The sequence below is a fragment of the Mycetomoellerius zeteki genome, unplaced genomic scaffold, assembly GCF_001594055.1.
Source record: "Mycetomoellerius zeteki isolate Tzet28-1 unplaced genomic scaffold, Tzet1.0 scaffold471, whole genome shotgun sequence".
NCBI classification, from domain to species: Eukaryota; Metazoa; Arthropoda; class Insecta; order Hymenoptera; family Formicidae; genus Mycetomoellerius; species Mycetomoellerius zeteki.
This window is the reverse complement of record NW_017257470.1, coordinates 1,041,208-1,066,620: the sequence shown is the minus strand read 5'-3', so window position 1 is coordinate 1,066,620 and position 25,413 is coordinate 1,041,208. Positions and strand designations below refer to the sequence as shown.

At 32.7% G+C, this 25,413-nt stretch overlaps 1 protein-coding gene across 1 annotated transcript in view; it reads right to left on the bottom strand.

Annotated features, from left to right (window-relative positions):
- Window positions 1-20,252, bottom strand: part of CtBP (C-terminal binding protein) — a 56,451-nt gene extending 36,199 nt beyond the window's left edge. The window contains exon 1 of the mRNA XM_018455168.1: window positions 19,653-20,252. The gene's annotated coding sequence lies outside the window, so the exon portion shown is untranslated. The remainder of the gene's footprint in view (window positions 1-19,652) is intronic.
- Between the last annotated feature and the right edge of the window lie 5,161 nt (window positions 20,253-25,413).

Below are 25,413 nucleotides of genomic sequence, written 5' to 3'. Positions count from 1 at the left end.
CAGCCAATCTTTTTTTCAGTGTATCTGACAAAAAATCATAGTGTAAGCGAATTATAGCAAAGCAACGGCCTAATGCTAGATTTGTTAAATTCTGCAAATGCAATTTGTCGGCCTTGAAGTTGCATTTCTCTTTTGCACACATGCGACGCACGTGACAAGGCGCAAACTGTTTTTCCTATGTCTTCCTTTCCTGCCTACTCTCGCAAGCAAGTAAACGAGCTCACGGATCGATGTAGATACACGCAATAGTACTTACCACTCAGCAGTAAGCTCTTAGGCTAATCGACTGACTCACCGATTATGGGTTTCGAGCCGATGCAAGAATTTCTTAACAAGTTATTAACCTCTTTAGAATTATTTATATGTTTGATATTGTGTGTGTACTAAGAAAAATGTTTTGATTACATCAACGAGACACATATAGTGGATTACATTTTGGTGAATGAACAGAATATTTTAATTATGGTTGGACTCGATATAGATAATTTTTTATATTTTTGTCAAATGTGGCGAAACAGTTTCTATTTCTTAGGATCAGATTTTCAGATGGCTCTAAAACACTGTACAGCTTTTTTTTAATGAGTTTGAGAACCTTGTCGATATTTTAGATATTTAGAACAGTTGATAGATTCAACCATGATGAAATTAGATAAGGTGACCTATTCTGCATAATGGCGGAGGTCCCGTCTAGTGTTCTGAGAGCTCGACTAATCAGAAATTGAGTTCATTTGCAGTGTAAACGAGTCATGTGAATTTCTGCAGAAATGAGCTCAAAACTTAATTGGTTGATCCCCCTTCTACTTTCAACCTACTATGATACTGGTCAGCACCACGCTACTTTGCCACGTCATAAATGTAAGTCTAATACTAAAGAATTATCTGAAAAAAATCTGACCCATAAGAGACCTAATCTTGCGCCTAATATGAACTTGATATGGAAATGGCTTGGCATTCACAGTAAAATTTATTTAAAAATCTGACATGGCCCACGACAGACCCAGGCTCGCGCTTCATATGGAAATGACTTGGTATTCCGTGATAATTTCCTAATCCAAATAATCGTAAACTTTAATGATTAATATCTCAGGCTCGCAGGACAAAGTGACGCTTTTTTCTGTCAAATTAGGGTCATCTTATTTGATATGTCTTTGCATAAAACGACGGAATCTAGCAGGAAAAAACGTCAGATTTTTAAATAAATTTTACTGTGAATGCCAATAAGCCATTTCCATATCAGGTCCATATTGGACGCAAGATTAGATCTGAGATTATGGGTCAGAGTTTTTCAATTAGATAATTTTTTAGTATTAGACTTACATTTAAATATAAAGCAAACGTATAATACGTACAAAGGAATAGTATAGGGAATGTTTTTTTTTTGCTATAGCTTCAACTAATTTAAAAACAGATTTTCGTTATATTGAAAAACATTGACAGAAAATGATTAAGACAATCTTTTTAATGATTTTTAGAATGTATTCGAATATTCATAAAAGAATATTTTCTAGAAGCTCTTTACTTCTCTTAAGTCTGAGGCGTACGATGCTTTTTCTTGCAGTATTGTTAGCTGGATTTGCGTGCTTACTATCGTATGGCAACGGTGTCATCCTGGTAGTATTACTGACCATGTTGCTAGTTTGACTTCAAACAATGCGAATTTCCATACTGGCTAAACAGCTTGAATTTGTTTGACAAAAGGTTCACTTAAAAGTATTCGAATAATAAACATGAAGCAGATCGATGGTACATCGTAAAAGTACAGTTGCATTGGTTTTAATTGCGAAGAGAATACTTCAATCACATAACCTAAGATTGCGTCCCGATTGGTTCTCATAATGAACCAGTACGAAATAATGCAACAAAAATAACGCCTAACTTATCACGGAAATTCTGCAGATCAGCGTAACCAGCAGACTGCACATTTCCAGCATAGCAGCCAGTAACATGCAAGCTATCCTACAAAAAAAAAGCATCGTGTGTGTGTCGCAGACTTTTTTAATACTGTTCTTTGTGGAAAACCGATATTTGTATCGGACGCATTCCGCAACTCATTAAAGAGATGATTTGTCTGAAGTTTTTAGAGTTGAGAGAGATTAATATAAATATATGTTTAGCAACAATAAAATTCATTTCTTCGCTACGTCAATAACACCCTTTTTAAATCTATTCTTCATTTTCTTCTTTTTCAATATTTGATAATTTTCAGACACCCTGTATATATGATACATCCATGAGACACGCGCGCGCGCGCGCACACATAGTCACGACGGGTTAATACAAGTGCGTAAAGCGCGCGAGTGGCTGGCCTGAGTAGTTTCACGAAGAGTTTCCTCCTGGTCTCACAGTGCGCCGAGAGATACGGCATCTTGACTCCTAGTAGAGTAGCAGCGCCGTCAAAAGAGCGAAGCGAGAGAGAGACGGAATGAGAGAATAAGGTAAAGGATGAGTGTGGCACAAGCAATGGCCGCGAGACCCGATCGATGTCTCGGCAACTTCCCCCTTCCACCGTTCAACGCGACACGTCCCTCCTCCGTGCCATCACCATCACAACTCGCCTCATCTCGCTCTCGTCAGCGTTTCTACCCTCGTCCCACCACGACTTCACCGAGCATTACATTCTCCCTTCCCTTTTCGCCGAACTAAATCCCAGATAGTCGCTCGCTACCGCACCGCTTGCTTGCTTCTTCGAGTCTGTTTACAATGGCGATGTACTACTCCCATTATCCTCAGTGTACTTCACCTTCGAACCAACTGCATCGCCACAGTGGCAACGACGGTAGCAACAACGATGACAATTATGGAAAGAGAGGGACGGATCATGCTAACTCTCTAAACTGATCCGAAAGACCTACACTTTATGCACACCAAGATTCTTGAATATTTTCTCCTAGTATGATGCTATATAACATAAAACTTTGATTTGTGGACGATTCATGACTTCATAGTGTATGAAATAGGGATGTTCCGATATAATCGATATTTTGAAATATCGTATCATTATCCCTTTTGATATTCGATATTTGCATCGAAAGTTTTAATTTCCGTATCGTAGCATATCGGATCTGGAACGTAGATATCAATTGATTCGATACAAAGGTTGTATTTCCAAAATTCAACCGCATAAACGTAACAAGGGTGTCAATTCGAGGACAGTTTACGACATCGCGATCAACGCCATCATGAATATTAAAAAAAATTTTATGTTTCACATTATCTTTGTTAGTTGATAGACTTATATGTATAAAATGATGACTATATGTATTGTATATAAAATGTATAAATGCATAATTTTTTATTCTCATCAATCTTTCTCCCATTCCCATTTGTGTATGTATAAATTTACTAAAATATTTATAATTTTATTGATAAATTAGTGAATTTACCTAGTGATTTTTTTCAATTTTTCTTTAAAATCGAAAGTTCGTGCTCTCCATACTTCTCTATATAATAAAACATATAAAAAAAGTAACGATATATTCCTGAATATCGAATCATTTCCGATCAATATAATTGCTATATCGATATTGCGTATTTCGATCCATATTGATACGAAATATCGATAGTCTATGCTTCTCCGCATCCCTAGTATGAAGCTTTCTTGCGATGTTTCTTCTTGTTTTACGACAAAAGAAATTACGAGATATTATTATAAAGAAATATAAATTTCAATGCGATTTTATTGTTGAAATAAAAGATATTTTGAATGATCAGATAGATATTTTTGATCTTTATAGAGAAATAACGAAAATAAAGTTATATTGGTGTTACATTAATAGAAATATATTTAAGAGTTTATAAGATATGATTGAGATGAGATTAATAGAATAAAGCTCATGAAATTCGTTATTTCTTGAATATTATATTATAATACTATATGAAGATCTCTTTCTTCTTTTATTATAATTCTCGATCCCTAATAGATTTGATACAGTGATATCAACAAGAAAATGTATAAAACATTTTTTAAGTATAAGGTACAAATATTTGTAAGAATGATCACTAAAGACGGTTAGTTTCGACATAAACTTTCAAAAATTTTTTTATTCGACTCTTCTGATGTAACTGTACTTATTAAACAACCGAAGATCATGAAGGTTACCGATGGGATCCATTAAATGTAATATTTTGTAATTTGCGCTATTATATTCTACTCTCTTTGCGAATTATTCGGTCATCATCGAACATCGATCTCTTCATCGATCTCTATATCGCCTCGCTTACGAACAGAGGATTATAAGGTGCGGTACACACATTAAAATCATAACATAATTTTACTGCATTATCTTCATGAGATGTATGAAAATTACCGATAAAAATACAGCAATGGTATCATTATAGATTATTAAAAAGTTTTAAACTATAAATATTATAGCACAGCAAAAACTTATTAAGTTTAATTTTTTCAAAATATTATAAATGTAATAACTGATCGTTACACACGTCCGTAAATGTTCATTAGAAAAACTCTAGCTATCAAACGTATTAGTTTAGCGTATTAGTACATTTAGTAAATATTAAGAAACATAATAATAGTAACCAACCGATATTTAAATATAATATAAATTTGCAAATTTAAATTTATAATTTGCACAATCATACAATTTTCATAAGATTTGTTATAACTTCAACTGAGTGAGAGAAAGAAAGAAAAACGCAATTATGTTATTGGAAAGTATTAGTTGGTTTGAAAAATAAATATATAGGAGCAAAAATAATGAAACTTTGCACGTATAATTAGCATAGTATATAACAACATTATAATTTTAATATAGTAAGCTTAATATAGTAAGCGCGTAATTCAAAAAAACAAGAAAAAACTCAAGTATTTAAATTAGTAAAATGATGTATATTACACAGGAATTATTTCTGCATAACACGATATACGCGGGAAATAAGGCTTTCAAAGAGCGACTGACAAATTCATAACAGAAAGTGGAAAATGTAATCAAATATGTCGGTGCTAGATATGGCAAGAAATGTAAACATTTTTTTTCGATTTCTCTGAAACGGAGCAAAAACGAGCATATGTCTATAGGACTTTTTTTCTTAGTTTTTTACTCCTCTACACGCTCCCGAAGTTTTGCGATTTAATTTGGAAACACCCTGTATATCTATTCAATTCTGATAATATAATTAAACTTCTTAATCAACAACATTTATTATGTTTCCATTTATTATGTTACAACTTTAAATCACTTCCAAAAATACCAATACAAAAACAATAATTTTCATTTATTATTATTTACTTTTATTTTCCTCTAGTTTCCAATAATTTTTTATTCTTATAAGCTTATTTTTTAAATAACACTTTTTTACTTTTTTAATATTTCAGCATTATGATCAGAAACATTTGTAACATACATATAGGTATATTAATTATAAAAAATTATGAAAATCACACAAGAACATTTTTTTAGAATTAAAATTTGTACTTTTGTACAAATTAATTTGTATGTAATGATGTTTTAATTTTGCGCAATTTCAATATTGTTTTCAAACTGGCCGTCCTCTCTCTCTTGCCAATTAAAGTATCTTTTTTGTGTCAACGAAGTCGAATATTTATTTTGTTTCTTTTCTTAGGGCCACCGCACAAACATTGCCGTAACATCTTATGCCATTTTATGTCATCTCATGTCATCCGCAAGACATAACGTACGTAATACACAAAAAAGGACATGACGTAAAAAGTAATAAGGAGCCTATGTTATATTTTTTGTGCGTTGCTTACGAATGCCTACATGTGAAATAACGCAAGGCTCTGACATAAAATGGCATAAGGCACTACGGCTACGTTCGTGCGATGGCCCTTACTCGGGTATACAAACGTAACGCTGCTATAATCAATTACCCATAATTCCGATCGCGCTCACTCGCTTCTTCGCTCGCCCCCCTCAACTCTCTTTCTTTCGTTCTTTATCCCTCCTCTTTTCTCTCCCTCTCATTTCTCCCTCTCCTCTCACATCTCTTTCTCTGATAATTAAGACCATTGAATATCCTGAGGATCACCTCCTTTCTCACAAGTGAAAAAAAATCGCAAACTTTTCACTTTTATTTAAATTAAAAATTAATAATGTGCAATGTTATTCACATTTTGTATTTTACTTATGAAATCTATTTCCTCTATAGAAAATCTGTTGTTGCTTTAACAATAATTTTCAATGCTATAAATATATGTACAGAATGTTTTATTACATTTCAGGTGAAAGTGGGACAGTTTCGAGAGGGACGTACTTACTTCAGTCACGTTTTTTTTTTCTAAGTAAAGGTTCCAAAATGATAAGAAGGTCACATCCGCTTTTCTTAAATAAAATTAAGTAATTTTTTACATAATACAATTCCTCTACTTATGCACATAAAATTATTATAGTAGAAAAATCGAAAATTCTCAGTAACTTATAGATATTTTACACTACATTCTGGCAAATTTTGACATAAAATATAATAATATATCTCGTAAAGTATTAATTTCTTGATAATTGTAAGTACCTAAATATTCTTATGCACAGAAAAATGAGATGAATCCATTGATGTAAAGAAAACACATTGTTGCTTTAAAAAAATGTACAAACTGCACGATTCATTCTTATTATTCTGTACATAAAAATATCAAGGTACAGTAACTGAAAAATGTATTGTTCACGAGAATTTATATTTCATATCAAAATATGCTAAAATAAATTATCTCGTATAAAATACCCCGTAAATTATTGATTTTTTGGAATAACCCTAATACTTTAATATCCAGAATAATTAGAGGATATTATTTGAAAAAATTATGTCAAATTGCAGTAGTTTATTTAAAAAATAAGTCCCTGTATTTTTTTTTCCACGTTAATAGCCTTCCACACATTCCTTGCATTTATCTTATTTGCTCTCAAGGTCAAATGGGTATCACTGTTTAATACATTTGTTGAAACCCTACATCTTTTATGCGAAACATTATTTTCCCAAATTTCTTATTTTCAAGATATTTTATCAGTCCAGGACTTTTTCGTCACCCCGTATATACCATATATTCATTACGGAACTGTTCTCAGAATTATGTTGTTTCGTACAGAAAAAATTATTTCAATTTCCGACAAAAAATTCATCGATGATCGATATATAAAAACTTCGAATATAGCTGTATTGAAACGGTGACCCATCGGATTGAGAGACAACATAGAGAAAGAGAGAAAATACATCGAAGAAGGGAGAAACGCTCGAACGTTGTAACAGGTGCTCCCACTTCTTCTTCACCATCTAGCTGCCTTGTCTCGGCGTCATCTCTCTTTCTCTCTCCTCCAATCCCCACCATTGTTTTCTCTTTCTATATCATATAACATTTCCTGTTCCCCGCATCTCCTTTGCCACGATATTTAGTCTCTTTTACGTAAGCTAGTAAACTGACCTGACTCAACTATTCGACCATACTACTATACTGTACTTATGACATAATCCTAATCTTTTCTTTTTTTCTCTTTTATCTTCACTTCCATTTTTCCAACAGTCATTATTCTCATCATTTATTCATTTTTATTTTCGTGTCAAAGAAAATTTTCAATGATTTTGTCGGCAATTTTGAATTCAGTCTTACTAAGCAACACCCTATTTATCGATGAAGTACGTAAGTCTGCAAAAATCGCTAATAATAAGTACTTTTCAATACAAGCATCTATATACGTCGTGATTTTCTCTGTTTTTTCATAAAATAAATACGTGAGTTATATGTATATATTATAATACATAAAAATGAAACAAGTACGTTTCTTAATCTTTGAATAGGTAAATCGCGAAGGATCGCGAGCAAGAGTAAAGTGCCCTTAATATCGTTATGCCGAGGAGTCTGAAGGTTGTGCTGAACTAACGCAACTGAGATGTATAGTTATATGCCATTTGAATAACTTGAATAATTCGAATGTAAATATTAGTTTTATTCAGATTTGTCAAAAATTACTTTGTCATAACATCTGTTATCATTATTTGAAAGTAATACTTTAGCGCAATGTTAGCATAACCTAGCACAATTTAAAAAATTGGAAGAAACAAAATGGAGGGTTGACCAAAAAAATCGTTTTTCCACTTTTCAAGGTATATTTCATATTATGATATTAATATTTGGGCACGATACAGCACAAACCTAGCACAATTCTCAAAACACTTAATTAATTCTAAAAATGGGAGGCTAACTTCGTATAGACTGATAATAATTCTCAGATCTGACAATAACAAATCAATAAGAAATCTCAATAACAAATCTAAATCTGACAAAGGTTATATTTTACATAATATATATATCATTAAAAATATTTTTTTAATATTTATTTTCATTTATCTAAAAAAAAATAACTTAAAAGAAAATATTTTTTCGCTATTTAAAAAAACTTTACTATGGCCAGAAAAAAATAACTGACATAAAAAAAAATATTGAAAAAATACCTGGTGTGGCTACTTCAGATGAGCGTGTAACAAACTTATTACAAAAAGCAAAAAAAAGTAGAAAAGAATTAAAAAAAAGGAAAACAAGAAAGAAGAAAAGTTGCAGAATAAGAAAAAGTTAAGACGCAATCTGTAAAAAATTGTTGAAGAAAAGAAAAAAAACGAACAAAGAAATTGTTAAAAGAAAAAACACAACAAAATAATTAAAAAGTACTTAAAATTTCTGTATCTCCAACGCAGCCATATTAAAAGAAAGATTTATTTTATTACTTTTTCAACATTATAATTAAATATATATAGTTTCATTAACAAGTTGAAGTTTCAATATACCTAATAATTTTAAAATAGTATACATGTAAACAATTTTATAATTACAAATAATAAACGATTGTATTCTTGTTAAATGTAGAATTTTTAATTTATAATAAACTAAAGGTAAATAAAAAATATCGCAGAATTCTTAGAAATTTACTTCATTTTATTTGCACGACACATCTGTCCGAATAAAGGGTCAAAAGTTTCAGAACAAGTATTTTAGATTGTTCGGATGGTTCAAAATATTCAAATGCTTTACAAGTTTATCATATTTTTAAAATAAATAATTGAAATAAATAATTTTTTATTAGTATGTTAATAATAACGTTTTAATTTCATATTTTGATTATTTATTATTTTAATTAAGTCACTTATATCGAGAATCCTTATAAGAGTTAAACAATCTTGACTCTGCCCAATTACTGAGATTTACCTTAACTCTTAAACGCCACATTACGGGAACAACAACTTAGGTATAGCATATCCATCTCAATTCAATTGCTTATAACTTTCATAAAAATGAACATATTATAAATAACTTTTTTTTTCAGGTATTAAAGAACACCTAACGGTACCAAAAAAATGTATGTATCTAATAAGAAAAAGTTATAAGCAATGGAAAAGAATTGGAAAAAGAAAACCAGGTACACCATACCGAAAAAGGGTTAATTATGTAATACAGTTGTTTCATACATGCAAAGAAAAAGTACGACTCGTGTGTCATGAAATACGAATGCATTAGATAATGCATCAGATCATTAATACAACTGTACCAACAATACAGCGATAAAATTAATGCGATGTGGTCGCGATGTATATTAATATATAAAAATGATATATTGCCTTGAGAAATGTCTATTTAGTAACCGAGAAATTTATGACGCATGATGTACCGGCCAATTAGATATACATTATTACATCGAAGATTCATATTGCTCGATATTATGGAGACAATCGATGTAACCAACGCGGCTGGCGGCGGCGGCGGCGGCGGTATCCGTGCCTCGTTCGCCACTGCAACCGTCGCTATCGCACTTGTACAAGTCCCGTAAGCACACGGCCGGACGCGAAGTGTAACGATGCCCCAAGATCGATAATAACCGCGGTGTGGCGCGGTTTGGTTCTTTCACTCCGAGAACTACTCTCGTGCGTACTCATACTCGCGAGACGGGAACATTTTTTCTCTCCCCCCTCCCACTCTTTAATCCCGCAAGTTGTAGGCCGCAACGTTTCCATTCTTAACTCATCCTTCCTCTCGTACATCGCTCATCCTTCCGATTTAATCTCGCGCGTCATAATTGCTCGGTAAAAAATAATGAAGGATAGGGAGAGCAAAATTCAGAGCAAAATTCAGATGTAAAATAACGAGCCTTTTATCGTTACAGAGAGAGAGAGAGAGAGAGAGAGAATGAATGAATCTCTTTATTAACTTTCTTAGCTATTTCAAATACAACTCTTACAAATAATCTCTGCAGCTTCCTTGTATAAAACGAATCTTCTAAAAATTATTAAAGTGTTTTATTATTATAGATTCTCCTGTTATTATTATTTTTTCTACTATATCCTCCAAAAATCTCACAAATTTATCATGTGATGCATTCGGTGAATGATATAAAAGAGACCGTGGTTAGTTGTCGTACGAGGCTGATTGTCAAAATGCTTAGATATAACTCAATCAATATATATATATATATATATGGCAGAAAATATATACAATGCTTTTGATGCAAATCATTTTACACAACAAACCAATATTATATCACCAATCTACAGTAAAAAAAAAAGTGATTTTTCTGCCACATGCTGATTGAATTATATCTAAACATTTTGACAATCAGCCTCGTACAACAACTGGCCTCGGTCTTCCCTAAAAAAATATTCTGATAAGCGGAGAATTCCTCTTAGCATTTCCTCTAAGCAAAAAATCGTATATTAATCTTACATTAATCAGGTGCGTGTATTTATGACACATATTCATCTATAAAAATGAGGACACATGAGCTATGATCAAAAATAAATTCCTCTATAAAAAATTCTATTATAATAACTCGAATAGCCTTTTGAAATAAGAGGGTATACAAAATACTAGCGGCACGCTTATTTGTTAGAAGAAGTTATTTACGTGCTACCGTGATACACGTGCATGTCAATACATGCAAGACATTCTTCTAGTATTGAGAGGATTGCAATAAATCCAGTACTTTATAGTTATACGAAATACTTTTAGTTTATAGAATATCCTCTTGAAATCATATATAAATGGAAAATCTTCTGACATTAACAGGGGGAGGAAAGGAGAGAGGGATGAAGGGAGAAAGGTAGAGGTAGAGAGAAGAATATTGTCATTGGGGGGACATCGGAATGCTCGTTGAATAATGTTTGAATTGTCTGTGATACTGAGATTTGCAAGTTAGTAAGTTCAGCTTATGCATGAATAACGTGCAATGGACCCGAGCGTCGAGAAACCAACATCATAATTTGAATGAGTTGCCTTTTCAGTGCATATATAGGATAGTAGACAGATGTATACATATCGCCCATAACTGTCACTGAAGAAGATAAAAATATCTTAACAAAATTAGATTTTATCTTCGATTATAATCACAACTGATCTTATCTGATTTGTAGACAAAAGTAGATACATTTCAAGATCTTGTTCCGATATAGTTATCGTTCAAATAAATTATCTACTATACATATAAATGTACACATAGTAGAATTGTATTCGAGAGAGAGAGAGAGAGAGAGAGAGAAAGTAATCGACTATAAACATTAACTAAATAAAAAAAGTGTATTATATGCCATTAGAAAAACTACAGAAAAATTAGAACATTATATTAAAATAAAATGTTTTCTTTATAAGTTACTTTTTATTATTATTTACATTTTCAATAGCATTTTAACATTTTGGTACATCTATATGTATACATATTTATTTTTCTATATCAAATTCTTCATACATTTTTAAATACTCTCTTGCGGATCTAATTTTGAAAAAATTCAAAATTTAAAATTTAATGAAACAAAAATCAAACAGTTATAATTTCATCTTAAGATATCATTGTTTAATATTATTTCTCAATATTATTGCGCGGAGTATTCAATGTATTATTGTACACGACAAAACAATTTATGCCTCAACAGCATGCCTGTGATAGCATTCCCTAAATCTTCATGAGTTTTGCGATGCTTTTAGATTAAGGAAATCTAATATTAGGTCTCGTTGTACCAGTGTTGTGAATCGAGCTCCCTTTTTAGCGCATGCGTGGTTAAAACAGACGTTGGACAGCGATGTATACATGAGGTGGCGATGTTATGGGCACGAACGTCTTGGCGTGAATCTTGGGGAGATCTTAAGTTACATATGAAGTAATAATATTTAATATTTATTTTTACATGATGTATTCTACAGGGTGGCCCATGTAAAGTGTTACAAGCTATTATCTCTGAAAGTGTGTGTCAAATGACTAATATGTTCAGACAAAAGTTTTATGACTTTGAGGAGAGCATAAGATGGTAACCATTTGTTTGACCTTGGCTAGCGCTGTCGAAGTGAGAGCAAGGCTACTTTGAATTTTTTAAATGGAACCTCTCATTTTTTATTACATTTTCTTGTAGCTTAACTCGAAAGCTTTTCAAAACACATAATAAAATATTGTTTCATTAAATATTTTTCGAGTTATAAGGCTCGAAAGTTACACTACGGCATTAGCATCCTCTTATTTTCATTTTTGCACTAAAAATTCATTTTTACGTAAAAATGAAAATAAGAGGTACAATCTCCAATGGCCTTGATCTTGACAAATGTTATCCAGGACATGATCCTGAACAACATTCAAGAGCATTTTAGCCGTCGGTCGAATACCTTGTGTAGTGCTAATGCCGGCAATATATTGTAACTTTCAAGCCTCATAACTCGAAAAGTACTTAATGAAAATGAACTTAATTATAGTGTTTTGGAAAGCTCTCAAGGTAAGCTACAAGAACATGTAACAAAAAATGGGGGGTTCCATTTAAAAAATTCAAAGTGGCCTTACTCTCACTTTGACAACGCTACCCAAGGTCAAACAAATGGTACCATTTTATGCTCTGCTCAAAGTCATAAAACTTTTGTCTGAACATATTAGTCATTTGACACACACTTTCAGAGATAATAGCTTGTAACACTTTACATGGGCCACCCTGTATAAGTGAAGGAGCTAAAAAACGTAGAACTACAGAATTTTTACATCCATGGCTTAATGACACTTTTAAAGAATGGTTAACATGTCATTATATGTAGAAAATAAATTATTTTGTCTTGTATGCAATAAAACCATTAGATATTATAAAACAAATTTAACTCGACACTCGCAATAAAATTAAAAAATTTTTATATACGATTGCGTATGAGTGACCAACGTCTCACCTTTTCACTCATATTAGATACGTTATTGATACTGCATTCGTCGCGCATGCGTCAAAAAAGGAGCTCGATTCACAATACGTAGTATTACACATTACGTTATACAGCAAGCAAGTTCAAAACTGAAAACAACTTTGTTGCGCATTATGCAAATTATCAGTGTTATCTCGCAATCATTTCCAAACTGCAACTTCATCAATACTTCCACTGTTGACGAATCATTGGAAATCATTTTAATGGAATAATAGGAATCAACCAAAATGATTTCTTGTCTATCTTGATAAACGCTTGTACTAGGATAGCGATCATGTAATTTTTTTTTTCTCTAGAGCGGAAACATGAAAGTGAAAATATTTTGTATATGTGTGTCTATGTACATATATACATAAAAATTTTCACTTTTTATGTTTCCACTCTGAAGAAAAAGTTACATGATAGTTACTACCTAGTTAGGATGACAGCATATAGATACTATTATCAATTCTTTATGTAAACATTTCTGAACATTTCCATATTTTTTTCATTGTTTTTTAAGAATTCTTCGAAGATAACTTATTTCCATTTATTATTTTTTTTATAATCATTTAGTTAGTATATATCTGAACTGCGTAAAAAATGTAAATATTGATTTTGAAAAGAATATAAAACGCACGTCAGATAAAACATAACAATAATAATAAAATAATAAATTATAAAAAAGAAGAAAACAAAATATTTCGGCATTTACTGGGAAAACGACACTTGCAAATGCGCTATCATGTTTCAAAGTTAACTCGCAATTGCGATGATAATGCTTACTCCCTGCTCATTGTAATTGCTTGTAATAAACTTGTTAAAACAGATCCATGCGTATGTAAATGCACACGTGCATAAGATATCGCGAAAAGAAGCACATGACGTGATGCACATCACATGACATAAACCAGGGAAACGCAATTAAATTTTTTGACGGGTCAAATATAAAATTTGAAGTTATATCGCGGGCCACACCAATAAAATTTAGAATTTTTTGTCTTCTTCGAATTATCCAGGAATCACCACGTGGAGGTGAGACAAAGTCAATTCCCATTCTTTTTCATTTTTTTTTTGCTGGTTCAAGCTTGAACATCGCGCGCCGAATCCGACCCGGGCCGTCAGTTGCGTATCCCTGACATAAACTATTATGATACGTAGAAATTATTTATTATTAATTTTACAATCTCATATGTTAATTTTTACAATTACAATTTTTAGTTATAAAATTAATTTTTTATAATTACTTTTTGCAATTATAAAACATTAACTAGCACACTTTTATACGTTGATATTAAATTGTCATTTTAACATAATTTGTTTTAATTTTTATTATTACTTATATTATATATGTATATATCTATATTACGATACTAAAAAATATACCAAATTTTAATAATAAATCATTAGTACCAACTAAATATTTACTAAATATAAAAATATATAATATTTATTTAGTACAAGAATCACTGATTTGATTTAACTATCATTTCTATTTACTTATTGTGTAAGTAAATGTTTAATTGGCTATTCAAATAAATACTTATTAAATGAATATTTATTAAAATTTGGTATATTTTTTTTTAGTATATATTCATAACTACACTAATATCATTACTTATTATTATTTTGTTTACTACATTTTTATTTTACAACAAATATTATTTATTATTACTATATACCATTTTTATATCTCGACAGTATCAAATTTCACAAAAATGAGCGTTCTTCCCGCGGAAAAAATACTCATGGAGAGAGATACTATTTGTTGTCAACAGTAAGCCGGCATTTAAATGAGCTCTCGTTTCTGATCTTATGTAATTTGCTGAACGCTTGCTTGTGAAGAGCAGGCGATGCGACTGCTCAGTCGGTCGGTTGCTTATTCAGCGACACTGTAACCTGTACTTCCTATTTTTAGCTTAACTTATATTCCTTACGATATACTTCTTTTATTTTTTTTTATTTTATAAGGAGTTGTAATACATAATAAAATGCATATATATCAGCAATATTATATAATGAATAATTGCATAACTGCATGTATTTAATTTAATTCAAACCGATCTAAGAAAACAAAATTCTCATTTAGTTTTTACAATTTATTGTTTAACTTTTCCGTATAAATTTCATTTAAAAGATCAAATTGCAAGGAATAAGTACAGCTATCATAATAAAAATTTTACATTAAAAAAATGTAGATCATTTCACTTAATACTATTGAAATAGCCTCAAAGACGATTTCTAACTGAGATTTTGCAAAATATTGGTTAGGAGTATATGTATGTATATACTAATATATACACATATATACATACATATAAATATGTTGAAGTTTATCATATGAGTGCATACACTAAATGCATATATATGAGATTGAATGAGATAAAGCCTTCCAGCGTTTTCATCCTAATTATCTCGCAACTCTTGTAGAGGTGTTTTCTTAATCGAAATTCGTACTATTACGCAAAAGTTAATTAGCAGTATTTCACGAATGCCCAAATACTATTGAGCAGACCTTCCCTCCCAAAATTGTGTGGATCGCAACCCACTTTTTAATATGGCAAGCATCCGCGACATAATATCTAGCTTTAAAGTAAATACATAATGAGATATGTGCAAGATTAGTAACTAATTGGAAACTATTTTTCACATAGCTCAACGCGAGTTGGTTTTCATATAAATAATTTTATGTAAAAAGGCTGCAATTGAATATAGTGATCTACCGACGAGATAATTCTAAGCGGGACATCCGGCTAATGAATTTTGAAAGACCATAAGCCCCCAGTAGTAATATTATTACTTATACAGAGTATTATATTCTATCACAGTTATGTTATAAAGTCTGTTATATGTTTGAGGAGAGAAATTCGTTTTTCTCTTCCATCTAGTGAATAGTTCTCTCAGTTTTTTTAGAAAGAGAACTGCTAGGATCTTTTTTAACAATCTCGTACGTATCTTGATCATGTAATCTTTTATACGAATAATACATAAAATTTTGTGAAATATAACTTGACGCCAGTTGTCGATATCAAATCTTTTATACAAATGATATATATCATTAGAGTAAAGAAAATAATAAAAATAATACCACTTGGGTTCTACTTTTTAATTTGATACCAAAAGATAGTATCACTTGAGTTTTACAATATAGAACTAGCAGATCTCTTTAAAATCGACCAGCGTCTTATCTTCCTTCCCATTAAGACTACTTTTTACGGAAAAAAATTATTTGGAATAACGAATCGCGCGTTACTTTTTAAATAACGAATTACTTTTGAGAATCAATAACAAGTAACGGTAACTAATTACTTTTAAAAAGTAATGTTTCAGCCAACGTTTCCTGTATTATCAATGCTTAAAGGTGAAATCACAAGGTATACAATTTCTTGAATGATTAACTTGCACGCTACTACGCCTGCTCCGATGCATGATATAAAAATACGTTCATGCAGCATTGAGCACACTAGTAGGTATGCATGATTTCTGTAATTATCATAATGCATTATTTCATAGCTTATTTCCTTTCATGTGAAACATTTTCAAATCCGAAATCTAATGTTTGATAGATAATTATCAGATATATATTCAGTAGGTCTATTCTGTAACTTTTAACGACAGTTCGATATTGTTATATTGTTGTTGCGTAGCTTTTTTACCATGTAAAATATCTGCGCAATGATATCGTAACGATATCGACACTGACGTTAAGAGTTACAGAATAGGGCAGCAGGTGTGATTATGGCATTTTGAGTTGTATCACACTTGAATGCGCGAGCTTTAAGCAATATAATTCGTTAACTTCAAATGCTTATAATTCAAAAATTATTACAGTCTCGACATTTTGATATTAGGTTTTTCGCCTCAAAATAGTCCCAGGGATCTACCCTTAAACGTTGTTACGATCTTTACTACCGGATATCCTATATATGTATAAAATGCAAAACATTATTATTAAGTCTAATATGTAGAAGATTTGGAAAAAAGATTGAAATATTCACTCTTCTTCACTTAATTATAGAAGACAAAGTGGATAAATACTTTTGAGTGGTAGTGCATATATCATAATACTACATCTCGCATGTCTCTACTGGTATTAGTATAAATATACCTCACACACGGAAAGTTTTGAGACTTTTTATGTGCATGAGATGCTACGCTCAATACATCTACGTTAAAATATATAAATTCCTCACTTTAAAAAGAGTATTTTTTTTTAATGAAACACGATAGAGTGAAAATGTTTATATTCTTACACTGTGCATGCAAGCTAATCATTCAAGAAATCGTGCATCGTGTGATTCCAGCTTAACACGCACGTATGCACGCGCGTATGCACGATTTCTATTTATACTTATATAACTTACTTATACAGAAAATACCGTTGTATTACGATATAATTGTATATATACAGGGTGTTTCCAAATTAAATCGCAAAACTTCGGGAGCGTGTAGAGGAGTAAAAAACTAAGAAAAAAAGTCCTATAAGAAGTTTATTCTTCGCCTATTCAATCAGAGCAACATTTGAGAAATCGTATCGTAGCTGCAGCGAACAGAATATCGCAAGAACAGTGCCTGGCTGCTACAAGAGCCGTGTTTGACAGATGCAATGCTTGTATTGCTGCAAGAGGTGCACATTTCGAACAAAATCTTCATTAAAAAGTTTATAAATAAAATAATTAAAATAATAAATTAAATATATTTTTTTCTTTTTTCGTGATTTCCTGCGAAACAAAGCAAAAAGGAGCATATGTCTATAGGACTTTTTTTCTTAGTTTTTTACTCCTCTACACGCTCCCGAAGTTTTGCCATTTAATTTGGAAACACCCTGTATATTTATTCTTAAAAAAAAGATATACTGAATCGAATTAATTATTGCTCCTTTTCTGTAATGCCTATTGGTTCTTTCTCTTTGTTTACTTCGTATTACAAGAAAACTATCATTGCGTGGATCGTGTTTTGACAGGTTTGACACAAAAAGTAGGTTGTTGTGATTGCATGATTAAGAATGTATACTTGTATATTTGTATATATTTGGATTTCATTTCGTTTTACACATAACGTACATGATGCATTATTTTTCCTCACTACTTAAATATTAAATAAGGATAAAAGACGCATCATGCGCATTGTGCATGAAAGGAAATACACTTTTACTTTTTATATTTAATATAAAAAGCAATTAATGTCAAAGTATTTAATCAAAAGCTAAATAGCGCCTGTTTGATGTTTACTAAAAAGTAAAAAATAGAGAAAAAAATCTCATTTCTCAAAAAATAAAATTTTCTTAAAACAGCTCAAGTTATATGTAACATCAATTCTTCAGATAGATCAATCACTCAAATTTATGGATTTATATCAGCTATAACTTGAGATATTTAAGAAAACAGTATTTTTTCAGAGACATTTCTATATACCGAAAACAATTAGTTTTAAAACTATGTTTATTAAGGCCTTTGGATATTAAACGGTCAAAGAATCATCTTCTGAAGTTATAACATAAACTTAAAATAGATTTTGTATATATATGTATAGTACGTATACATTGTAAGTATCTATATGAATTTTCGAATTTATGACTAATATGCGTTAATAATAGGCGATTTTTTGCGTGATTCAGGTATAGCAATCAAATTGTATCAGAATGTTTTCGCATGTTTGTTCATTAGTAACAGAGACATATTTAGCTAGCCGTTTAATTCGTGTCTTATTCTCTCTGTCTTTTCTATTATATATTACGTTACAGTATTTTAGAAAGAAATTATTTTTAAACAGTATCGAATTCGTATGTAGGAAAAAAAAACCAATAGTTTTAACGTAACAATTGTACAGTTATCAGAATAAGCTCCATCCCTACAACTATATCAATAATAACTTTGGTACATGTATCAAATGATTGCTGAAAATCGCCCAATACTATTCACCATTCAATGATTCAATATTTACAATTGAAACTTGGAACACAAGTAAAGAGTTTCGTATTTATTGTCGCGAGAGAGATAACCGTTATGATCATCACTTATTAATTTCACATTCTCTCTTATTCAATATAAAGTCGATTTTTATTCAAGAGCAACGAGATACTAATTTAGTATTGCAATTAAGAGGAAAAGTACGCTACAGTAGCGTTTCATTTCGTCCGAACGAAAAAGCGAATACGTATGATTAATCAAGTAAACAATAACATTACTAGACAGATCGAATTACATACATAAATTACACGAATCGAAGAGGGAATATACACGAGGAAAGACAGTGGGAAGCGGTGCAGAAAAAGTAGAACACGCGCATCTCTCGATGTGGCACAAAGAAAATGCACGCACAAGAGAAGCGCGAAATTCTCGGGCGCACGCACGCAACGCAACGCCGATACCACAGGCACATTTCGAAACTCGTATACGTACTATACTAAAGTATACGCGGCTCCGCGAGGCGCGCCAACTGTCTTGGCTGGTGCGCGCGCGCATGCAGGAAGAAGCCATGATTGCGTGTACACTGCACTAACCTGTCGGAGGCGACTCGCTCTCCCTTGATACCCCGCTCGGCGTCCAACACCTGAAACTGGCTGATGGCTGAGTATTTTCACTGCGCGCGACCACACTGCAATCACCAAATTATTCACACTCCGTTTCCACACGTCTCTTATCCCTTTATTTCCCTTTCTTTTCTTTTTCACCTTGCTCCTTGTCTCTTTCTTTTCTTTACGGTCACGCGTTATCTCCTCTCTTTCTCTCCCGCTGCTCACTTTTCCCTTCTTCTTCTTGTATATGTGTCTTTCCCACGTATTCCTTAAAAATATCTTCTCGGCTCGTCAATCCTCTATCGAAATGTGCGACGGACGGCGTCCGTCTACCGGGTGACCGCCGCGGGTCGGCACGGTATACGAAAGTCACGCGAATATACTATCGGGCACACTACAGTCTCTGTACAATCGTAGAATATGAATCGCACACGATTTGCAGCGTACACGAAAAGAGTTTTCGCGCTTTACGTTTCACTACTCTCGATTCGATTCGCTAATAATGCACACAAATTCTCGCTACCTACGCTCCGGACTGCTGTCCCTTGTTGGAGGAAAATGGCGGCCCCCGGGTAACTCGCGCGCGCCACCCGATGCTCGTCGTCACCGGCCGAGCGCAGCCGAACACGGCCGAGAGCACCCGAACGCTATTGGCTGAACAATACGATGTGTTCGATTCGCTGAATGATTCACACATAGAAACTAGATAGGAGCAACACATTACTGCATGATGCTAAATAGGTGCGTTCGGTTTCATGTATAGTGCATGATATATCATTTTATCCTTGTTGTTCACCGAATATTAAAGAAAGACAAAATGATACATCATGCGCATCATGCGTGAAACGGAACGCACCCTGTGTTATCACTTGAATGTACTTTTATACAATCCACATTCGTTTTTACGGAAAGTTTGTGACCTAAAAACAGGATTCGTATATACTCATTGAACCCATTTTCCCCATTCAAACTAATCATTCCCGCTGGCTGAAAACGATGAAATATTTTTGTAAGGGAAATTAAGATTAACAATTATTAAACCATTTTTTTTTTCAAAAATTGCTTAATTGATAGAATGTACATATCAGAGAGTACCTATAAATAATTTATTTTTCAAAATTGACACTCTCATGTAATATAATAGTTATTTATATTCTAAAATATTATACTTTATTTGTATGAACAAAATACTGTTCGACAAAAAGTCACTTTTTTTTTCTCTCCGAAATGACACAATCTGAAGATTTTTTCACACTAACAATAAGTACGATGTCATCGGTAGAACTTATGTAGCACATCAAGATTTTGAGCAAATTAAGTTGAAATGTACAAAAAATGGCATTTTTTATTATTTTCAATATATTTTACAGCAAAATAAAACTTTGTTTCTAAATCAAATTTATAGCATATAAAAGTACAATTCAAGAACTTTCATATGAATTTTAGTTTATCCGATTTATTTTCATCGAATTATGGCTGTTTGAATTTTAGACTTTCTGTATAATTACACTGTATATAATTACACTTTTTTTTCTCTCTTCACATAATAGTACATGTTCTGAAATTTTTTGCGCATTGAACACGATGTCATTAAAATTGGTGTCGCATCAGAACTTTTAGTAAATTGAGATGATTTTCAAGTCATTTCATCTCAGTTCATTAAATCATGTTGACTTCGAACAATTTTCGAAATAATATATGACGCTTCGAAGAGGGTAAATATTCACTTAAAGTCAATCCCTTCAAAAGTCAATGACCTTGACGTATGTATATATTATCAAGAACATATTCTCAAGTAACAATCCAAAGTTTTAGCCGCCGCTCGTAGTTTGTTAAGAAGTTTTTATAAAAAATACAACCACACAGATGAATGTTAAAAACACATTTTTCTTAATTATTATTTATAATATTATAGAAGATATAGTGTTTGAAAATTAAAAACTTTGCGGAAGGCTGCAAACTCATATAGAACTTTGTTTCACATAGAAAGTATGTGCAAGCAATGTGTTCCACATCTCTTCGGAGAGGTTCCATTCAGTTCCATTCAGAGAGGGGCGAAATCCTCTGAGTCCTGCAAAGCGGACAGATATGCCAGGTACACTGTTGTTCATTAATCGAGTTCCTTTTTACGTCTAGCTAGTAGGAACAGCCAATTAGGCAATCTACTAGGTTGATGGCAGAATCTGATTGGTTGACGTAACTGTAATTTCTGCACTCTTCTATACCCAAGTGACTCGATTACCCCGGATCTACAATAGTTATTATGTTTTAAGCCTTAAGCCGTAAGAAATCGACCAATTACAGTCGAATTCGAGGAGAATAATCGACTATGATTCATCCATTTCTTATGGCTTAAGGTTTAAAACCCTATTGTAGATCCGGGGTAATGGTTCCTGCACACTGGACGTGGAAACGCTTGCCGCGCGGCTCGGCAAAATGCGACGCGGTAGCCAATAAGCTTACAGCTCCTAACATGTTCATTGGTTACCGCGTCGCATTTTGCCGCGCAGTAAGCTTTTCCGTGTCCAGTATGCAGGAGCCATAACTGCGTAACCGATCAGTAATCAGTAAGACACGAAATCACAGCTGATCACAGCAGCGGATCGCTTCTGATTGGTTACGCGGATAATAACGCCTCATGGGACTCCAGCATAAAGGCCATCATACATAAAATGATATAAGCTGCATAACACCATAGCATAAGGCCGTTGAACCAATGAGCATCTTATGTAAATCAATATGACCACATTATGCTGGATGCTCATTGATCTAGCAGTCTTGTTAGGCCGGAATCAGACTACGCATTGAAGATTGAGGTTGAAGATTGAAGATTGAAATTTGACCAATAAGGACAAAGAAATTTTAGCTCCTTTTATTTCGATTGGTCAAATTTGAATTTTTCAATCTTCAATCTCAATCTTCAATGCATAGTCTGATTCCGGCCTTATGTTTATGCTCTGTTAGGCCGGAATCAGACTACGCATTGAAGATTGAAGTTGAAGATTGAAGATTGAAATTTGACCAATAAGGACAAAGAAATTTTAACTCCTTTCATTTCGATTGGTCAAATTTGAATTTTTCAATCTTCAACCTCAATCTTCAATGCGTAGTCTGATTCCGGCCTTATGCATTTCATGCGTGACAGGCTTAAGACGTACCGTAAAAGCCATCACACGTACAAAAATTTTAGTCGTAATCGTAAGGTCGCAAGCAAATCGACCAATCACAATCAAAATTACGATCTCTCGTTTTAAAACGCTCAACTGTGATTGGCCGATTTGCTTACGGCCTACGACTGAAATTTTTGTACGTGTGATGGCCTTTAGAATCGGTCAATTAGAATTAAGAGTTCAAAAGAATTCTCGACTGTGATTGGTTGATTCTTACGGTACGTCTTGTGTTACTATTACGGAAGGTGTGTTGTAGGATTCACACTGCGTACGACATCCGACATGCGTTGTCCGATATCCAATAAGAGAACTTGTTTTCTAGATATTTCAGCTAGCGATATTTTGTCGTACGATGATGCTTATCGCATGAAAATATTCGTCAAGATTTAACTTTTTCGTCCGACGACGTACTCGTATATGCGACGGACACATCGCAATATGTAACTTACAATGTATATGCAGATAAAAATATTAACTAGAATCGAATTCTATTATTGGTATCGTCGTACGTCGGAGGCCGTACGCAGTGTGAATCCTACATGTGCCATGACCTTAACGAATCCAACATGTTGAGTTTCTTACTGCTTAAGGCTAATATTACATTCATCCATTTTTTTGTCGTACAAGCTTTTCAAGCTCATTGATTGGCTGCAAGCAAAGAGATTTTCGGATCTCTCTGTTCTACAGCTAACTAATACCCTTGAAAAATTTGTCGATACATGAAATATCAGGCTAAAGGCCTGTTCTTTTTAGCTGAACTTTTGCACAGTTCATCTTTTTCTTTCCAACGCAACGAAGAGAAAAGGAAAGATGTACTGTGCAAGAATTTTAGCTAAAAAGAACAGACCTTAAAGTCTACACACATGAAATGAATAACAGAGCATAACATAAGGCCGGAATCAGACTACGCATTGAAGATTGAGGTTGAAGATTGAAGATTGAAATTTGACCAATAAGGACAAAGAAATTTTAGCTCCTTTCGTTTCGATTGGTCAAATCTGAATTTTTCAATCTTCAACCTCAATCTTCAACGCGTAGTCTGATTCCGGCCTAAGACTGTTGATTCAATGAACAGCCAGCATAATGTCACCATATTGATTTACATAAGATGCTCATTGGTTCAGCGGTCTTATGTATGGTTATGCACTGTGTTCCGTAACCTACTGCCAGTACTGACAGCATGATGTCAGTCTAGTGTGCTGAAACAAGCATTCCATTTTCGCAAATATACTACCAATGTACAGTGAAATAATAGTAACGGAACGTTACTTTCAGCACTTCGTGTAACTAATACATAACTAACAAGTAATTTTTAAACTGTATTTCATAACATATAGATAAGTGTAAAATTCCATTTTTACCTTGTAATGCTTCCTGAGCATCTTCTTGGCTTAATATCAATTCAAATTGCTTATTGTTTTAATCGTCTAACAGGTTACCTTGTCTTTCACTATTTTGTACTGACTGCTGCATCTTTCCAGCCGCAGTAGTCACAGTAGGAAGTGACGACAAAATCTATGACGTCATTATTCCATCGCAGTGCTATCGTAGCTTACTGTGATGAACTTTGAAACAGGCTTTACAGTGCTGCCAGTACTGGCAGTGAGTTACTGAACGCAGCCACTATTATACATTTCATGTGTGACAGGCTGAAAGCAGGGAGCATAGTCTTTTGCATAACGCATAACACATAATGCATAAGAAAATGTACCAATCAAAGTCCTTCGTTTCCTTCCTTTCCATGAAATAAAGAATTCTGATTGGTTGAATTTCTTATGCTTTATGTGTTATGCGTTATGCAAGAGTCTGTGCTTCCCGCTTGAGTCTTATGTCTTATCAGTAATATCAGTATGCAGGATTGCGTTCCAAAATTCAATTCTATCAACTCAAGTATCATTTTATCCTTGTTGGTCACCGAATGTTGAATAAAAATAAAAGATACTCTGAGTTAAGTCAAGTTTTGGAACGTACCCCAATATGGCAGAATACAGGCACAGGGGCTCCGCCCTTCCCCCCACCTATGATATTAATAACTTCTATGTATAATTGAAAAAAAAAAATTAAAAAATCATATTAATAACTTTTTTATGTAATTGAGAAATACCGAAGAATTAAATATTGAAGTGCATTGTGATTTAAAAAAAAATATGAATGAATGTTCACTATTGGCAGCAACATAGCTTTGCTTTTGATACATGATACATACTACCTTGCATAGGGGTATGTCTAATCTTTTCGAATTTTCATTATTTTTAGTATACGGTAAACTCATTTGGTAAGGCGAAGATTTAATTTAATACATAAAATGCATGCACATGTATCAAAAAACGATGATGTATTCAATAAATTTTTTGTTAATAACATTTTAATAAATAACGAGCAACAATTAAAACTTCTTGATAGTTACTTCGAAACATGTTTTTGACAATATAATATATTATGTTAAGGTTATTGATTTTTGAAGGGGTTGACCCTATGTGAATATTTATCATAAGACAATAAATTCACCATCTATAATAATATTTCTGATAAAATTTAGTTTTCTATAATGCTGCTAGTATAATAATTGATTTACA